General features: G+C 36.5%; 1 protein-coding gene across 1 annotated transcript in view; it reads right to left on the minus strand.

The window, feature by feature from the left end:
- Positions 1 to 21,777, minus strand: part of LOC105248299 (flocculation protein FLO11) — a 56,221-nt gene that overhangs the window by 30,370 nt on the left and 4,074 nt on the right. The window contains exon 2 of the mRNA XM_020026593.2: positions 16,709 to 17,381. The gene's annotated coding sequence lies outside the window, so the exon portion shown is untranslated. The remainder of the gene's footprint in view (positions 1 to 16,708; positions 17,382 to 21,777) is intronic.

Here is a 21,777-nt window from a genome sequence, read left to right on the forward strand (position 1 = left end):
TTTTTTTCAGAATGATCATTCGGGTTTTTTTTTTTTTTTTTTCGAATAAACGAATCTTGCGGTAGAGAATTGATTGATATTGGGAAATTCAGAATTTAACGGATGAATATCTCGAGATACATTTCAGAAAATGAAAATATTATATAAATAGACATGTATGTGTATGTGTATTGTGTAAAATTCACCAGTACAATAGCATTTGACCACGATATGCATTTAAAACTAACCAGTCATAGACTAGCGAAACGGGATACGATGGTTCCTGCAATACATGCAACGATCGTTTTAGAAAAATACCATCCGGTCTAGTTTGCCGAATCACTCGATTTAGCTAGGCTTTATTTAAATCGCATCGATATATTTCAACGCGAGAACAATCGAATTTTGGAGTAAAACTGAATTTTTTGTTTCATTTTATTACTGAAAAAATACACGACAAAAACAATATAAAAATAAAATAAAAATTTACGCAATAAATTTTATGAATAGTCGCGATAATAGAAAACACATTTAATTATTCTATCATCGCGCATATATATTTATATATTGAGTTTAAGGAGGAATTGGATAAATCAGCTACGTCAAAAGTTAATAAATCTAATATATTACGAGATTTATAAATCTAATATAAATTTATAAATCTAATATATTACGAAATATTTATAAATCTAATATATTACGAGATTTATAAATTTGATTACATAAGCACACTTTTAGCCTTTTAAAATATAAAATTAATAATTAATTTATGAATTAAAAAAAATAATATAATTTAATTAAAAATTAATATAATTAAATAATAATATAATTTATAATTGATTCAAAAAAAAGAATATAATTTATTTAAAAAAAATAATATAATTCAATTCTCAAAATCGTAAGTGTAATATGTTAGATCAAACTAACTCTTTTATAGTGATTACACAAAAATTCATCACAAAAATTTTTTATAGTGACTGTAAAAGTGAAAATTTTTTATAGTGACTGTAAAAGTGAAAATAAAATTTTAATTCCACAGGACAAATCTTTACTTTAACTCATAAATTAATTCATTATATATTTTATAAAGATAAAAGAGCGCTTTCCTCAATTTCATGAATCTCGAAATATTGTATATTAACTCTCGACGTATTTGATCTCTATCCAATTCCTCTTTAAATACGAAGTAAATAATATTGATTAAAAAATTGAAAAAATGGTGAAAAAAAATCAACCAACGTGCAAAGCATGCAAAATCCTAAATAAATATTTATTATCTTGAGAGTCTCACACACAGAAGACTCTCTATTGTTTATTAAATATTCAAGCGTATCGGTCGAATTTTTTTAACGGTTTATTTAAAGTCGTGCAAATAGCACACGAAAAGCAAATTTAATCTTTGAAAATCAATATAAAAATAGAATAAACAAATTCCATAAAAGCGCGTGAGTAAATCGTTATGCGGGAGACCAGTGGTATTTACAAGCTCGAGATTTTAACGCAATTTCATCGGCGAGTACCTAACAAGATTAAAAAAGGAACCGATACGTTTTCTGTCGTTTTCAACGGCACTTTCCGAAATGAATGGCGAACGTGTGCGATGCGATAAATTGGCGAAATGAAAGAAAAAGAAATCGCCGACCGTCGCGATTTATAATGGAGCATTTTCTGCTAATCGCGTTTAAGATCCGTTGTAAATTATACAAGAAGGAATTGGAAAATCACGCTCCAACCATTCATTTATTTCAGATTCTATGTAGCTGATTGAATATTTATTGTTGCGAGTCGAATTATTGTAAATAATTCGCTATTAATAAGCAGATGATGGGGAGAAAGATATCTCGATTTCGATTATTACTCCGAAATATCATAGAATAACAACTCATGTAATTCGCCACGATTACCCGTGCTTCTGTTGGACTCGTGTCCCGCGCGAATAGGGGTCAAGATTTACATGATCTCGCTCCTTCCAGCGACGAGGATTTCTCCGGTTCTTTTCTAGATGGTCCGTCGTCTGATTGAAGGAATGACGAAAGTTATGGGCTCCCGTGAGCGGCATCGCCTTGAAATAAATTCCACGCGCCAATTTCGTCGATGGCTTTATTTTTTTGGTAAATTCGGGAATCGTCCTAGGATCGCTAATTAAGTTATTCCTTCGAGTTGCCCTCTAATTGCAATATGCGTCATACTTTTAAACTGGAATTTCGTTATCCAACGAAACGCTGGTATTTCTATAAAATTGGAATTGCAATGGCACGCCAAAAGTGCGCAATTATGCAGCGAAAGTTATGCGAGAATCATATCAATACGAAAATGTAAATTGTAAAATATAATCTACATAATAATGATGTATAAACGGTAAATTGCTTTTTAATTATTGATCTTTGCTCTGTCTGGCAAAAACGGCTATATGTAGAGGGAATCGTTATTAATTATCACTGATAATTAATATATTACACAGTAAATTTCTCTCTAATTAGCGAGTATAAAATTTATAGATGTTATAGACATTTATTCGTAATTTATTTTATTGCCCCTGTTATGATATCGGAAATAGTAGACACATAAAATTGTAATAAATGTCAAATTAATACATCTAATAATGACATATAAAACAGCAACATAAATTTTTAAGGGAGAGAGAGAGAGAAGATATATATAATATATATACAATATATATACAATAATATATACAATATATATATATATATATATATTTATTTATTTATTTATTAGGCAATTAGACATGTGTACTACCATATTGCAACATTTGATACGTAATATGTTGTGCTATTTTTGCAATCTACTAAATTGGAAAAATAAAAAAATCTCTCTACCTCAAAAATGTCTCGCTCAATAATTTTGACATTAATCCCGAGATGTACACCAATTTTGAATTTTGGATTTTGTGTAAAAAAAAAAAAGCTTAAAAGCCTGCGTAAAGCTCGCTAAAAGCATCAATCATTATTTAAAGTCTTAACGTCACCTGGGACAATTATTCCACTAAAACCGTTGTATTGGAATGTATATTAGTAATAATTACCGAATTCTATGAAGCTGGGTATCGCTAATCTCGATATGTCGCAAACGATATAGCAAATCATCCACGCGCGTGTAGGGGATTAAAATTATTTCGCTATAAACCCTCTGTCAACTGACTGCCTTTAAAGCATTAATTCAATCTGACAGAGAAACCCGTTACGCATCGTCCTATGAGCGGACGATCAATGTGAATTATTATCGGTAACGTTCGTCCGATATTATTCCCGGTACGGGGTTTAAATTTCGGACGTGCGTGACACATGTCTTCGTTAATTTCGCGTACTATTCCCGCACAATCGGGCTCATTGTTTCGGTCCTCGTCGAATCGCATCGTTATTCGTGGGGACCGTCCGTGGACAGACGGATTAATGTAGAATTCGTTTCGCGTGCCGGCGTACGAGTGCACGTACATATGTACGCGTATTCCAGTTGCAATAACATTTACGCAAGCGGCATCAAATATTATTTCTCGCAAACAACGCGCGTAAAAATGATCGACATGTGATTTTTCGATTTGTGCCGAGAAAATTATGGATTTGGAAATATTAATCGCCTTTCCGTTCAACGCAAAATTGCTATTTCTCCGGATGCTTATCTATATTATTATTATTATTATTATTATCATATATTTTATTAATTAGAAAATTTATCTTTAATTTTTAGTTTAACCGCAATGGCTGGCACTAATCTTTATTAATAATTAAAATAATTTTCCATAATTAATTATCATTAAAATAATTATTTTAAATATTAAATAAACTAATATATGTAATTAAATTATTTAAGTTTAATTAAATTTCAAAACATTATTTATATTTGAATCAAATAAATAAATTTATATAAAAAAAATTAACTATATTTATTACTTTTTATAAAAACGATTTTATCTTTTTTATAAAAATACTTCTCAGAATATTGAATTTCGACATGTTATTACGAATATGATAAGTCTTAATGCCACAATTGCCTTTTATTTTAGCTCTTTTGTTTCACGATCGCGTGAAAATAATTGATTGAAAAAGTAGAAAGAAAAACGAGAAAGAAGAAATTCAAAGATCCGTCAAAATTTAAATGTACAACACCTCGTGACGACAAGAATTTTGTTTGAACGCATTTATCGATGCTTAACCACGTACAGATAGACACCTGGGTACTTTTACGAACCGTTCGTGACATTCAGACCCGTTAGAATCTATTACCTACTTACTTCTTTCGTGACAGATAATCGTTGTATACTGAATGCCATGTGGCTTAAAAGACACCGCGTAAACGTACGTAATCTGAGATTGATGATCAATATGATGCAGACTTCGCTCTAGTTAATCAAATGCGTAAGAAACTGACATTAAAGGTAACAGGCTCGGGTCAATTCATATAGCATAGATAATCATAAATTAAAAAATTAAAATTTAAAATATTTAAAAAAAAATTAAATTAAAATTTAAAATATTTAAAAAAAATTAAATTTAAATTTAAAATATTAAAAAAAATTAAAAATTAAAATATTTAAAAAAAATTAAATAAAAAATTAAAAATTAAAATATTAAAAATAAAAAAAATGTTTTCACGAACGATAAACATATACAATCTATATTTGTATTTTATTTTACACTTAACCTTGTGGTAAAAATAACTAGTGCAATTTTCCAATTTTACTTCAATCTACGTGACTCCACGTTCGACGTAATTTTTAATTAGTCCATCAACATCAATTTAATTCCCTTGTTTTCCATCCATCGTATTCGCGAGACTCATTACATTTAATCGCTATACTTAGCCCGGAATGTTGTCCGCGGATGAATGATAGTTAACAAATATTGCCTCTGCTCGTAACACGATGGGAAGCTCGCGAAATAATTAAGTGGCTAGACACTTAACGGTAATCTAATGTCACCTTAACGAGTGCGGGATCGATAGTCTGTAATGAAGAAGCCGCGTAATACCGCTCCTCTCATCCTGTCCTGTCGCGAAAATTGAGGAGGCGCATTAACCGAAAATTGAGATATTAAGTTCCGGGAAAACTCAATTCTCCTTGCCACTTAATAATTGTTCCACGTCTACGCACGAAAATTGCGGCTAAATAATTTTCCGTATCCACTGCCACGGCCACCGGACGTTAATTGAAACTGTATATTAATATGTGGGATATAAATCGTGCCGAATGTAAAGGAGAAAATTGCGGTAAGGAAATGAATAATTTTTTACGTTCCGTAATTTAAAACCAAAGTTAAGCCACAACGTATAGAGTAAAGTATAGAATATATAAATGTAATCTCTCTCTCAACAAGCTACGTCGAAATTGCAAATTGAGTTTGTAGTATTGAAATTTCGTTATATCAACAGTGCCTGGAGACGTAATCAAATTTCGTTATGGCAAACATCCCGTTCCAACCTGTGTTTCATTCGTTATAATAAAATTTTTAAACAAAATAAAAGAGAACCGATGCATAACGAAAATATAATAATTGTCGAAAATTTATAACAATCTCTCAATCATCGATCTCTCGATCGACATGCGTAAATAAAGCAGACCGAGATATTCTCGAGTCGAGAAATTTCTCTCCGGCTCGGAAGTTTCTCCAGGGACTCGAAGTCCTGCCATAAATAATGCAAGAACATTCGCGCGTCCTCTTATTTTTGTCGACATGCTCGACTTCGGCTCCGGCCCGAAAATCGATCTGGCGGCCTCTTGACCCGCGATATCACTATTCTCGAAAGATCTCTCGAGTGATCGATATCATCCCCGGGTAATGATTAGAACTATATATTCGTTTGCTGGGCACGCTAATTGGATCGGTAAATAGCGAACGGAACGGATGATGACGTATTCTCTCGATGATGAGACGTATTATCTCGAATTTTCAAATCGAGATGGAAGAATTCTATCGGCTTCTCGAGAGATTTCGCTTCAACGTGATTCTGCTGAAATACTGCAGAATATAATAATATTTGTTACACGTGGAGCTATATATTATTTCTCTCGTAACTTAAGAGATCAGACATTCATTCGATTTCACACTGAGAAAAATCGTTCGATTGTACCAACAAGACGTATATTATTGAAGACATTTTGGTTAAATCAAACAAGAATTTCTACTTATCGTGATAAGACTCGATTTTTTATAACTAGAACGTTTAATAGATTTTACTATAAGGATTTGTGGTTAGTATTTTCTGGTTGGATCTATAAAATTTCTTGTTACATTAATTTCTTTGCTTGCTTCTTAACTTAACTCGTATTCAATATTTGCCATAAAATGCATTTAAAAAACTAATATTAACATTAAATCCAAAGTATATTTTTTTTCTCTTACGAGCAGTAGTGCCAGAAAGAGGACGCTAGCTCTCTGATTGTGTGTCTTTGAGCTGCATCCTCTTCTTGCATTACTGTTTATCAGTTTAATTTCTAACAAACTGAATTTATAATTTATAACTTTATTAATAATTTATTCAATAATCTGGATTGAATTTATCCAATAATTTTGTTGGAGTTCAGAATATTAAACAGACTTTTGAGATTAGATGGACAAAATTTTAGACGACTTGGTGCTGGCGAGTTTAGTATTATTAACCAGAAAATTTGGTAAATTAAACAGGAAGAAATGAATCAGATTCATCTGGTAATTCTTACAAGAATTCTGGTTCGTCCATTTTCCAACAGACATACTGGTTGAATCTACCAGAATTCTAATTAATGCAACCAGATTTTTTTCTCAGTGCGTTTTCTCCATCATATTTTATAAAATTACTAGTTTTCGAAAAAAAACGCGTCCCTCGAATTTGGAAAGTTTATCAACGTGATTGGTACGTTACGTCACTTTGCGAAAAAAGCTTTGACAAAATACTCGCGTTCTCTCGTAGGGCACTAAATTCTCCGCAGTTTGCCATTCTGTTTAATCCTCCATCATGATACAGGCAAATGCGTAAGCCTGGGGTTTCTCGATTGTAAAATAGCTAGAAAAATTTGCGACAGCGCTTTGCCGTTTGCAACACCGGCTGACTATTCCCTTATCCATTGCGACGCTAAAAAATGGAAAAGAGGGTCGGAGTTGCGTTTCCCAGCCGCGCGAGTAATAAAATATAATGGCAGTTTTATTGCACCGGCGTCGTGTTAGAGCACTTACGTCACTCGAATTTAACCATAGTAGCTGAAAGTTAAACTTGTTTTGTTCGCGCGCCCTGCGGTTAAAACTCTCCCTCCTCCCCCGCAGTAAGACACTTTTTACCCCCGATCCGGAGCAGTTTCATGCCGCTGTGAAATAGGTCACTCCAACTGGTGCTGGATGAAATTTTCAGCGCGACCGTCGAACCTCGCTATAATTCCTCGTCTGGCGAACGTTTCGCGATATTGCGGAAGCCGGTTTATCTCGCCAAGATGACCGATATATATCGACATTAGCGACAGAATTGCGTGGGACTTTATTTCTCTTTATTTATAATTGAAGTGTGAAAATTTTTGTCAAGCGCGATTTATTTTTCTACCCTTAAATACCTGACACGACGTGAGACACGTATAAATTTATCGTGTATATTCTTTTCTAGATAAAACTTTAGATTCCTATTTCTCACAATTTTGACAGATAGACGTTTCGCTGCCTCTCATACAAAATGCATTCATTTGTCGATACCTCGCAAAGCAATAAAGCGCAACGTAAGCGAACTCAAGCGCAAGTAATGTGCGCCTTCACAGAATAAAGTATTATAAAAGCAAGTAATTCCCGTTTATAATTCGAGCTTCCAACAACATTTATATTCTCCGACGAACTGACTATTCTCACGCGACTCGCTCTATTGTCTCTCGGTAGCGACTTTGCTCGCGGCTCTGAAAAGCTCTTGCTCGTTAAAGAGGGAAACTAAAGATGGAACGAATCCGTCGAACAATCCGCGGGAGCTTTCGCGAAATTATATTCGCGCAACAAACGCGGTCGCGTTTAACAAGGGGAGGAAAGAAAAATCGAAAGAAGAAGAAAATGCGCCGCGCTTGGCTTTCTAAATGAAAAATTGAGCTCCGCTCCAAAGTCCCATCCATAAAGTCTCGAGGAGTTTTAGCGCGTTGAACAATCTCATCGCGTCCGAAATGAGGGATTTTTCGTAAAGACGAAACCGTCTTGCAAGTAATAACGGCGATAAAATCGCGAGTCTGCGGCTGACGCTGCAAAATAATAGGAAAATAAATTGTCTGTCATTTTTTAATCGAGCGTAATCATGTATCTTTCTTGTTCTTGGGGAAAATGTGGCTGCGGACATCAGGCAATCGCGTTTATTTTCACCCGCGAATGTAAATACGGCGAATAATTTGGTTTCGTTCTCCCTATAAATTTCTCGGCTTCGAGAAATTTGCCGGGTCGATCGAACGAAATTGCGTCTTTGAATAAAACGAGAACATCTGCGGACCGGATCCTGATTCGTTCGAATAAAATAAAAGTGACGTCGTTTCCTTGTTCATTAATCATCTTCCGGAAGATACTGAAAAGCTTACTTTCAACGCAACAATACACAATGGAAGTAATATCCATTGTAGAATAATTAATTACGGAGAAGAAGCTCGGTGGCAATTGCATCGCGAATGGAGAAATACGTGAATTAACTCCATCGATTTATATTAACTCATTCAGGGCGAATGTAATTGTTGTTTCTTAAAATATTGCCTGAGCAATTTAATTTCATCAAATTGCGAATGAGATCTTAAGTTTAACAGACTCAAAATATAAAAATACGAGACATATTACTTTCGTATTTTTAGCTTTAAGGGACTTTAATGTCAAAAGAGCAAATTCTATATTGAACGTCAATATCCTAATAACAGAATTAAGTTCAGAGGCGGAATATTGACTCAAATATCTGTATTGACACACATAGAGATTATTGACATAATTAACTAGTAATTTACTAATTGTAATTACGACGAATAAATGAAGAAAAAAGGTAATATTTCGGATATTTAAAATATCGTCGTATCCTTGTATCTTTTTATATATAAAAAAAATTGCTTTCATAAATTATATATGTATATTAAATTAATTGCGTGTGTCTTCCAATATTTTGAAAAACAACAATTAAAATAAAAGATTCGTCTCTCTCTTTTTCTCCCGTTTCCTCTCGCATCATATTATTCGTACAAACATTTTATGTAAAACGAAGAAGATCAATTAAACCGAGTGCAAATACAGAGCAAATAGGTGATTGGCACGCGATACATAAATTGCAAAAAGAAAGGCACTGCGATAGATGTAAAATGCACGATAGTTCGCTCGCAGCTTCTACAATCGAAAAAACGCTCCGATATACAGGATGTCCCAAAAGTCCCGGACCGGTCGAATATTTCATAAACTATGCACTTTAGAAAGAAGTATTTCAGACAAAAGTTGTATGGCTTGAAGGGGGCCATCAGATAGTGGTAATGATTTGACATGGGAGAGTCATTTGAAAGCCACGTGAAGATCACCGTCAATTTCTTAAGTGGAACTCCCTATTTTTTATTACATATTCGTGTAGCTTATCTCAAGAGCTTTCCAAAACACTATAACGAAGTATTTCTTCATTGAGTACTTTTCGAGTTATGAGGCTTGAAATCATTTCTTAATTTTGCATAAACAATAAAATATCTAGTAAAATATTCATTTTTCGATTATCTTACCTTAATAATTTTATGTACAAAATAATGAGAGGAATCAATTGGTGTAAAGAAAACACAGTTGTTTAAAAAAAAAATGTAATTGTTAATTGCAAATTACATATTTTTTTCTTAAAAACAACTATGTTTTTTCTTTACACCAGTTGATTCCTCTCATTATTTTGTACATAAAATTATTAAGGTAAGATAATCGAAAAATGAATATTTTACAAGATATTTTACGGTTTATGTAAAATTAAGAAAATGATTTCAAGCCTCATAACTCGAAAAATACTCAATGAAGAAATATTTAATTATAGTGTTTTGGAAAACTCTCGAGATAAGCTACACGAATATGTAATAAAAAATAGAGAGTTCCATTTAAGAAATTGATGGTGATCTTCACGTGGCTTTCAAATGACTCTCCCATGTCAAATCATTACCACTATCTGATGGCCTTCTTCAAGCCATACAACTTTTGTCTGAAACATTTCTTTCTAAAGTGCATAGTTTATGAAATATTCGACCGGTCCGGGACTTTTGGGACACCCTGCATATCCGATAATAATTCCGAAAATTCCCATCGCGAAGAAGCTTCTCTGCCATTTTCATGTCGAGTCTCGGGGAGATCCCTGATAACATCGCGAGATATACCAATTCCGCTCGTATTACCCTTCACGGGATTCGTTCGCTCGTCACGAGGATGACGACGACACCGCGAATCCATATCGAGGATCTCGACACCCGCGAGTTATCACCAGCCGGAAAATGATAATAAACGCGAGGACAGGTCGCGCGTAAAGAGACACGAGAACAACGACGGACCAAGCATTCTCTCCCTCCTTCTCTTTGCTTCTCTCGCACAGTCACCTTGTTAGATTTATGAATACCGCCGGATGTAAAAGGATCGTGTACGCTTCCTGATTGTAAAGGGAGATACATGTATCTTATGGGACATCGTACATTAAATCGAGAACGGCTTTTGATCGCATACGTATATACAGGAAATATTCCTATATAATATTCGCATATCACATGTATTGATAAAGACACATGTGTTGATAAAGATACATTACACGCATTCGAGTAGCAACGAATTTGAATACACTTCGATAACTTTTGATATATTTGAGAGAGAGATGCAGCTTGGAATCGGGAAATATCGATAATATATGTATTATTTTTTTAAATACAAGATATAATAATTATACGATTTTATAGCATTTTTAAAAAGTCAGCTTTAAATATATCTCGGAAAGAATCAAAATAAGAACGAGTAACACAGAGATAATTTCAGAAATTGCGCGACATGGAATATAATTAGAATATAAATTTAAAAAATCACGTTTATATGACGTAAACGCATGAATATAAAATGATATGGCTCGCGAAAATGTAAACATTAAATTTACTTGTGCTCCGACAAGTGCTTCTCAGCCCCAGTCTATCGTAGCGCAATAATAAAATTCATTGCAGCTTATCAAAGTTTAATTAAGCTCGTGATTGCAGAAATGTTGCATTGTCAATAATAATGTTGCGCTTTCGGCTGTTTTTTACGCTCGCGTTACGCGAGCTACACTTTATCATCCTTTATCGCGCATGGTTTTTAATTAAAATTCACAAGTTGGCCTCTCTCTGAGGTCTCTTGAGCGAGCAATACATTTCAAATTCGCCAGACAGCCGACTAATAAAACGCGCAATATGCATCGGATGATCAATCCTGCTCTTTGAAGGAAAGTGACGAAAGTTGAGGAGCAATTTCGCGGTCGAATAAACGATATCGCGCTCGTATGAAATTTTCGAGAACGCTTATGAAATATTTCACGACACAACGGCATTAGATTGCCTTGCCTCCTCGTTTAACCAACAGATAGAAAAGTTTGATGAAGCGAATATGCCAATATATATCATACTTCGTCACGAAACTGCGCGAATACCTAATTAATCCCATTTGCAGTTATAAAAATTCTAAGTTATAATCTCGTTAAAAATTCGAACCTTTCTATCTTTCTGTTTGACAAATTTACTAGAGAAGCCTCGAAATATATTCTTTCTGTTCATTCTTCGATATAAAAGATTTCAAGAAATTTGGTAGATTCGAAAATGATTTTTTCCATAATAGATATTTATTAATATTAATCTTTAATAAATCACTACTAAGAAAATCTAATTTTTCAATCAGTAATATCTCTTTCTCTATTCTTGATTTTGCTCTTTTATTAACCGAATACATCAATGTCGGTTTTACGAGGAAGCGTGGATTGTTAACGTGCTGCATATCCGGATATCCGGATATTCGAACCTTTCTATCTTTCTGTTTGGTAAATTTACTAGAGAAGCCTCGAAATATATTCTTTCTGTTCACTCTTCGATATAAAAGATTTCAAGAAATTTGGTAAATTCGAAAATGATTTTTTCCACAATAGACATTTATTAATATTAATCTTTAATAAATCACTACTAAAAAAATCTAATTTTTCAATCAGTAATATCTCTTTCTCTATTCTTGATTTTGCTCTTTTATTAGCCGAATACATCAATGTCGGTTTTACGAGGAAGCGTGGATTGTTAACGTGCGGCATATCTGGATATCCGGATATTCGAACCTTTCTATCTTTCTGTTTGGTAAATTTACTAGAGAAGCCTCGAAATATATTCTTTCTGTTCACTCTTCGATATAAAAGATTTCAAGAAATTTGGTAAATTCGAAAATGATTTTTTCCACAATAGACATTTATTAATATTAATCTTTAATAAATCACTACTAAGAAAATCTAATTTTTCAATCAGTAATATCTCTTTCTCTATTCTTGATTTTGCTCTTTTATTAACCGAATACATCAATGTCGGTTTTACGAGGAAGCGTGGATTGTTAACGTGCCGCATATCCGGATATCCGCATAAACGTCAGCCGGTCGCATCGTAAAAGCTTGAAAATCCTCGCCGGGAGAGAACTCTTTTGATATTCCGCGTGATCGACTGCATATCCTTCGCATAACGGCCAACGGATTCCTGGGGAACGGTGGGTCGAGTCCCGATGCCTTCGCGAGGCCATCCGAAGAGATTCGGGCGAGACCGAAGTTTGGTCTCGCTCCTCCTGAATGCCGATGAAACAGATGCAATTGCGAATTCGCGCAAGAAGCCAGGCAGATTGGATACAAGGATGGCGGGTGCCTGCAGCTCCGGCTCCAGATGTCGAAAAATGGTAACCCGCAACCTAGTTACGTCGTCGTGTCGCGCTCGACGACGATCCGTGAAAGGGTCCCAACACCCTCGAATTTTAGCCAACTGCGGAGTTTGGTAACACGACCGTTTTCGTGGTGAGATACATCTAACCCGAGGAACAAGCGCGAGAAAGATGCCGCGCGCACAAAATACGCCTTTGCAGCGGATCCGAGATATACGTCGACAAGATTGGGCGGGTACTTATGGCCGAAACTTGGCCCACGCAAAGTTTCCGACATTACCGCAGCTCTGGTTAGTCGATCTTGAACGTAAACTACTGGTAGAATATTCCCTTAAGGCAGAATTCTTCGAATAATTCGACGAGTACAGACAATATGCAACAATATGCAATGTTTAGCTCCTTGAAAAGATTTATTATATATTCAAAAAAAAAATTTAAGATATTACTTTAACCTCGTTTTTCCAATATTTCAATATTTATTTGTTTATTTCAGAGATTGAATTAAGGATGTTTTGTATGTACAATTTCAGCAAAAAATAGTTGAAAATCAATATTAATGAATATATCTACTTTTGGTGTATTTTGAATAATTTGACGAATACAGACAATATGCAACAATATGCAATGTTTAGTTCCTTAAAAAAATTTATTATATATTCAAAAAAAATTTAAGATATTACTTTAACGTCGTTTTTCCAATATTTCAATATTTATTTGTTTATTTCAGAAATTGAATTAAGGATGTTTTGTATGTACCATTTCAGCAAAAAATAGCTAAAAATCAATATTGACGAATATATCCACTTTTGGTGTATTTTGAATAAGAGAAATTGTGTGGAATATTACAATTTGATCTTAGCTACAGTGCAAAGATATATTTTTTAATATTTATTGCGTTTTTACTGAAATATTTCGAATTTTGTTAATCAAAATGATTAACTTTTGATAGAGAATTTCATCTTGTGATAGATACATGGCTAACTTCACTGAATTATATTTAATATCTTTTTAGCCAGTTAATATACGTGTATAATATTATTTGACCAAATATTTCCTCTGTATCTAAACTTTTGCAAATTTTAAACAAATTCTGAATATTATTTCCATGTGTTTTTGTCGACGTGGTTATACGTTTCCCATAAGAACACATGTTAATTCGGTGCAAATTAAAATCCTTATAACTTGTGAACGCTTTAGTGAATCGATTTAAAAAATTGTACTGAAGATTCTAAACATAGGACATTCTATACAATTTTCATTAAATTCTCAATATTTTAAAAATAGGTACAAAACATCCTTAAATATTTCGCAATTTTTTTCCTATTCTTTTATATTTTTCATGTAACCTTTTCTTTCTCTTGATTTAATCTAAATTTCGATTTGTCTTTACAATTACTGAACATTACACTCAAAAGACGCACGTTTATATTTAATATCCTTTTACGTCAGTTGATAATTTAATTCTTCATGTTTTGCATATGTAATTCCGAGTATGTTAAAGTTTCTCTCTATCGCAAATTTTAATTAATGTTAAGAAACGCGCTACACTTTCGTCAAGTTTCGCGCTATCCTAACGAGAGTTGTACCGCAGTTTCAAGAACAAATTGCACCGTGAACACAATTATACGCCGTATACATGTACGAACGAGTGGTAGTGAGAAACTTGTTGTCGACGCGAATGCATTCACGGCCGTGATTAATGCCAATCAAGTGGCGATTTCGCGTTCTGAATTCGGGATCGCCGGTTAACGCCAGAAATCAATAGACCCGCAAACCGAACCGATTAAGGATGCACGAGCGAGAATGGCACCGCAAATCTAGAAACGCAACGCGGGTAATGTTTCGGTCTGAATACAGGATAACTAGGATTCCGCAGTTGGTTATATATCGTTTTGCATTCCAAAATTCCATGTCGTCTTATACCGACCGAATCGTCGCGATCGATGAAAAATTTTCCTCCGGAGATGAAACAAAATGGCCCAAATCGCCCTATCGATTAGATTCTTTACGGGATCCGTTGATGCGGGATATATATCGTTTGCGTGGAAATTTTGATTTAAAATATGACGTCTTTTAATAGAAACGCGCAGGGATATCGGTTTTTAAAGCTATCTCGGAGCTAAAATTATTCGTTAAAATTCAACTTTAAACGAAAACTTCTCTTTCAAGGCTCGACTCTTTTCCACATAATTCATATTACAATATCCGACCCTCTATAAAAAGGACCGTGCTCCAAATAATATTATAATGCAGCCGTTGGTTAAATATTTCCTGCGGCGAGGGAAATGACGGGCAAAATGACGGGATTAATATAAAACCGCGCGATAATACTGACTCAGCAGCGATCTCAATTTTCCCGAAGCTTTCCCGGCGACGAGGGAAATAACGCTTCATCCGGAAGATTTTCTGGAAAATTGACTGAGTCACGGAAAAGCCGTCCTACCACGCGTGCAGCGAATTGAACGATCTTCAAGCTCATTAAGAGCAACGTCGCGTAAACATTCACACGCACACATGGATCCTTGATGACCATCGCGTGTGGCAATACTTGCTTAAATCTCTGCTTAATAAGACACTTGGACACCTCGAAGAGCCCACTGCCAAAGTTTCACCTCTCACGACGACGAACGAATCGATTTCGTCGGCGAGCGGTCTACGAATAGCGCAAAATCCGAATTAAGAAATGGATCGAACATCCTCCTCGGAGGACGACAAAGTACGTAATAAAGCGTCATTTGCGGGACGACGCGCTTCTGCGAAGAAAACGTATGAAAGGTTGCGAATACGAAAGGTCGTGACCTATATGCTAAGTGGGAGTAAGGGTTCCTTTGAATCTTGCTCGCGTGAAACCTGTTAGTCGAGCGTCCTTGTGCCTTATTAAAACGAATAGCGTCTTTAATTTTGCGAAGAGAGGCGTAACGTCTCGTATATATATTTTAACATTATTTTTTTTTTCGATACGGGATGTCCTATATATTCGATAATTGTGGCTTTCCGGTGTATAATTTTTTTTTTTTAATCGATACGATTAAAATTTTCGCTTTTGGAGTAATTAATGACTGGAAGTGAAAGGTTCCTGGCAAATTAAAATTAAGATCTGTGTATGTAATCCTCTAGATAATATTTTCAGCTGCAATTTCTCCGAAAGATACGCCGGGAATAAACGTCGGATTCTCTTTAACGTTAAGCTTCATACTTCATGCTCGAGAGAACACGCTCGTGCACTTAAATTAGAAGCGTAGTCTCGACAAAGCTACAGAATAGTAAGCGCAGGGGTTTCCTTAATTTTCCCCTATCATCCCTTATCTGCACACAGAGAACATCATGCAAGTTTATAACGAGCCCCGACTGCGCTTCGTTACTTGCTTTGGTCGCCTTGTATTATACTTGTGACGCAATCTATTTCAGCTTTTTTCTTTAATTTCAAAGAAAAATCTAAGGGACGTGTAATATATCTAGTTGCATGTTGGATAAAGCGCCTTTCACGACAAAAATTCATGCCAAAGAAAAATCTTAATATTGAGAAAATACAAAATTTCAGAATAAAAATCTGGTATATTACTTTTTTTTTCTACATGAATCGTGTTCTGTACAATAGGTTTGCCAAAAAATATTGTTTTGTTCGCGATAATAGGTAATGAAAAAGATTAAATTTAAAAAGGTTACGGGATACATGGACCAGAAAATTAGTTTACGCAAGTGCTGATTGTAACATGGGAATATCAGATCCAATTATCGATGCAACTGCGCGAGGCTAAAAAGTAATTATTGAACCGTCCTCGCGGGACTCAAAAATCGCGCGAAACAAAAAATTAGGAAATATTTTCGTTCCGAAAATATTTTCATTTGCTCAACAATCGCGAGTAATAATGCAATAACGTACTCACCGCGATTATCCTGAATCACGCTCGTTCCCGGACACCTCCTCGAGGGTAGTCCCTCGGCTCTCGGTATCTCGCTCTCGGCTTAGCTCAGATCTTCTTGTCCTAGAGCACTCACAGCAGCTTCCTCTCGCACATCGTCGTCCTTCACCCTTTTAGCCCTCTCGTCTCCCGCGATTCTTCCCAAGAGGAATCTGGATCAGGATTGTGTTTTTCACGCGATTCCCTGAACGCGACTAAGCGCTCTCGTAGAGATCGAGGAATCCCAAGATCGAGGAGTCGATCCCGCGACGCGGATCGCGATGAGAGTGAGAGGGAGAGCGAGAAGGTATCTCGAAAGCTCCGCTTCAGACGGAGCGCAGTAGAGAACTGAGCAAAGTGCCGGCCGGTCGAGCAGCCAGGCGGGCTTTTCCGAGAGCGGCTTAACCAATCGCGACCTCTCTCTCGCCCCCACGTATCTCTCTCGCGCGCACTTTCTCTCTCTCTCTCTCTCTCCCTCTCTTCCTAGCTTCCTCTTTCTCTCTCTCTCTCGTTCTTCCTCTTCCTTTCACACGTTTGCTCGGTCGCTCTCTCCTTTTCCGTCACGAAGCGACGCGGTAGACTCGCTGCTCGTCGGTCCCACGACGCGAGGCACCCGCAACCCCCGACAGGTGCATCATCCCCCTCTCTGGATCGAGATCTGCAACCACGGAGTGAAAATTCACGAATAAAACTCGATAAAATTCCAATTTTCCCGATAAGCCGGAAAATCGATTAGATTCCGCGATGAGAACGTTCTCGCCGCGAACTGTACAATCGGTAATCAATCTTCGTAAACAATTAGCTAATGAGATACGTTGCTATTATATTTTAAAATATATTATATTTTAAAATTATATAAATTAATAAAACTATATAATTATTTTAAAATGATATTACACTTTAAAATTTTATATTTTCGAGAGCATTGCTTCGTCCTCTTTGCGACGTCGTCTCCGTAAATTCGATCGGAATGCAATTTCTTAAGTTTCGCGACGACCGCACGATTGGCGAAGCTGTCTAACAATAAGCCCGAAATCCAGTCGGAAGCGCGCAATATCGCCATCGAAAGTTCGATCGTGGTCTCGCCACGTAAAATCGCAAGGAGGATCTCCAGGATTCGTTCTCCGGCGAAGTAGGTTAACCAATCGCGAATTTTCTGCTCGTTCGACGCGCCCTTCTTTTTATTCGTCGTTCGAGACTACCCCATCTGGGGTAGAGCTCGTGGTGCTCGTTGGAACGAAGCGAACGGTTCGTCGCGCTTTCTGCTCGACGCCGGGGACACCTCCGCACCGGAAATTAAACGTGGAAACAGCACGGAAGCTCAATTGGCGCGCGAGATAATATTTTCGGTTATATCTACGGAAGTTCCGCCGCGCGCAGCTGACTCCACTTGAAGGGAAAGATCCGGCCGAAACGAGAAGTAGCACTTTTCGGACGAAAATCCTTGGTGGGCGCGTTTCACATCGAGCGATGCCCGCAGTCGCGCCTTTCTAAAAGAAATGTAAATCCTTTTAACACACGGCCAACGGTTTAGAGTCTGTTTACCTGCGAAATTCAGGCACGTCGGAACTAGGAACGTGGGAATACCCCGGGGGGGACACGCGTATCGTGCATCGCGAATCGGTCGAGGCTGCGAGCCTCGCTCTTTCACTGATAATCGCGCGGTTGTAATTTTCGAGGACGAGGCGCGAGATGCATTCGCTCCCTATCAGCTGATCGTAAAGTAATTTCGCGAAAGATCACCCCGCGGATTTCTCGCGGTGCGTTTTATCTCGCCGCTTTATCGACAAGGGAGCTGCGGCTTCCGTCGCCCTCGGCTCAAATTGGCTTTTCCTATTCGCGATCGCGATTAGGGATTCGCTCGGCGTTAACTACGTTTCGCGGTAGCGAAAATCGATGAGTTCCCATGAGAGAGAGACGAAGAGAAAGGGAGGGAGGGAGGGAACAGGGGAAATTAAATTATAGGGAGAAGCGGCCTCTCTCTCCAACGATGGAGCCGCTACTTCAGCGTCCGAAGAATTAAATATATCTCGTGCATCCTCTATTTTTGCACGGTATATTATGGCTTCGTGTCGAAACTTATCTTCGAAGCACGCGAAAATCAATTAAGTGAAATTCTGAAAAAAAGAGAGACAGAGAGAGGTGAAAGAGATTTTTAAATCGAAGCTAACAAATAAGCCGTAGATAGTACGAGTTCAATTAAGCGCGTAATAAATTTGGCCGACTAGAAGCACTATATTAGAGATATAAATTTTATAACAGCATCTCAAATAAAACTCGCTATATATATTCGAGCATTTATTTCGGAGGATTTTCTTAAATAATTATTTATGTTTCTTCGTCTAACGCTTAGTTTGCGGAAAGCTATAGCCTCGTATCATTCGTCGAAACGTTGAACGATTAACGCGTTTCGCGCGGGAAATCTTGGCGGGAGAAAATCCGCGGGGGAGGGACGTCTTTCAATTACATCGGGAATCTCGCCAGGGCTCGGCCGCGAGACTTCGGGGATTCGCCCACCTCGGAAACGTGTCCGGGATTCGCGTCGTCCGTCGTAGCGAGAGATCGAGCGAGGGAGGGCGAGGGGGGAAAAAAGAAAAGAAAATAAAAGAGGACGAAAACAAAGCTTGGTTCGCGCGTCTACGTGCGAACCGGCGTCGAACGAGACGTGATCGAGGCCTCACTTTCGAAGCCGGTGTCCGCAGCCTGCTGGCTTGGTCGCTTTCCTAACGACCGGTCCGCGTGTGCTTTTACCGGCACGTTGGCTTTTACGATGCTCTCGCGACGTGCCATTTTCATTGGCCGGATTATCCGCGATCGCACGTGCCGCACCTTAAAAGAACGAAATCGAGATTGAAAAAAATTAGGAACCGATCGAAAATATTTTTCTTGAACCTACGGATGTTTGCTTAGTATCAGATCGTAAGAGGGACTTAGGATAGTATGGAATTACGCACTGAGAAAAATCATTTGATTGTACCGACAAGACGTATATGATTGAAGGCATTTTGGTTAAATCAAACAAGAATTTCTAGTTATCATGATAAGGCTCGATTTTTTTTATAACTAGAACGTTTAACAGATTTTACTATAAGGATTTGGTTAGTATTTTCTGGTTGGATCTATAAAATTTCTTGTTACATTAATTTCTTTGCTTGCTTCTTAACTTAACTCGTATTCAATATTTGCCATAAAATGCATTTAAAGGACTAGTATTAACATTAAATCCAAAGTATATTTTTTTTCTCTTACGAGCAGTAGTGCCAGAAAGAGGACGCTAGCTCTCTGATTGTGTGTGTTTGAGCTGCATCCTCTTCTTGCATCACTGCTTATCAATTTAATTTCTAACAAACTGAAATTAAAATAATTTATTCAATAATCTGGATTGAATTTATCCAATAATTTTGGAGTTCAGAATAGTAAACAGACTTTTGAGATTAGATGGACAAAATTTTAGGCGACTTGGTGCTGGCGAGTTTAGTATTATTAACCAGAAAATTTGATAAATTGAACAGGAAGAAATTAATCAAATTCATCTGGTAATTCCTACAAGAATTCTGGTTCGTTCATTTTCCAACAGACATACTGGTTGAATCTATCAGAATTCTAATTAATGCAACCAGATTTCTTTCTCAGTGTGAGAAAAATCGTTTGATTATATCAACAAGACGTATATGATTGAAGGCATTTTTAAATCAAACAAGAATTTCTATTTATCATGATAAGACTCGATTTTTTTATAACTAGAACGTTTAATAGATTTTACTATAAGGATTTGGTTAGTATTTTCTGGTTGGATCTATAAAATTTATTGTTACATTAATTTCTTTGCTTGCTTCTTAACTTAACTCGTATTCAATATTTGCCATAAAATGCATTTAAAGGACTAGTATTAACATTAAATCCAAAGTATATTTTTTTTCTCCTACGAGCAGTAGTGCCAGAAAGAGGACGCTAGCTCTCTGTTTGTGTCTTTGAGCTGCATCCTCTTCTTGCATCACTGCTTATCAGTTTAATTTCTGACAAACTGAAATTAAAATAATTTATTCAATAATCTGGATTGAATTTATCCAAGAATTTTGTTGGAGTTCAGAATATTAAACAGACTTTTGAGATTAGATGGACAAAATTTTAGACGACTTGGTGCTGGCGAGTTTAGTATTATTAACCAGAAAATTTGGTAAATTTAACAGGAAGAAATTAATCAGATTCATCTGGTAATTCCTACAAGAATTCTGGGGTTCGTCCATTTTCCAGACATACTAGTTGAATCTACCAGAATTCTAATTAATGCAACCAGATTTTTTTCTCAGTGCGAGGAGGGCGAAAACGACGTTAATATATAATCCGAGTTGCGACCTCATGTTTATTTCACATTCGTATTTCTCTCTACATCCATTTTCATGTAGAGACAGCCGGGAATATCAGAGAAGTTTGCGCGCACCCGGTCGAAGTACATAATTCGCGCGCGGCTCGAAAACGTCAAACATCATTCCGCGTTGGGAGTTGCGAAGCGGTATGATATCACAGGACTTTCATGCAAGAACGGTAATTGTTGCGAACTCGATATCTTGCTTGCCTAGAAGTTCGATAACCAAGCAACGTTAGCATCTCCGCAACAAGCAGCCGGCTTACACCAACTATTAATTTGTTCCGTATGAAAGTCAGGATTACTAAGGCAACTGGTACGGACATATATTTATAAGCAACTGTGGCGTATCGCGCGTCTGTTTCTTTTTACATCGGGCAAAGTTATAACGTGCAATCTCTACTCGATTAAAATTATTAATAAATGTAACTTTTATCGCGTGGATTAAATAAGTCGAAAGATTTCCTGCCACTTTTTTCATAATTTTATGTATACGATACAAACGTAATTAAACGCTATAACTCCAATAAATGTTTATTAATATTTCCGATATTAATGTTTGCGTAGAGAGTATATTACATGTATGGCAATTAATAAATGTTTATTAATATTCTTCGCGTTATTAATGTCCAGACACACGATGAGAATAGAGCACGTCAATTTCGCGAGAGCTCGTAACGCGAAGCTG

The sequence above is a fragment of the Camponotus floridanus genome, unplaced genomic scaffold (genome assembly GCF_003227725.1).
Source record: "Camponotus floridanus strain SB8 unplaced genomic scaffold, Cflo_v7.5 scaffold28, whole genome shotgun sequence".
Taxonomy (NCBI): Eukaryota; Metazoa; Arthropoda; class Insecta; order Hymenoptera; family Formicidae; genus Camponotus; species Camponotus floridanus.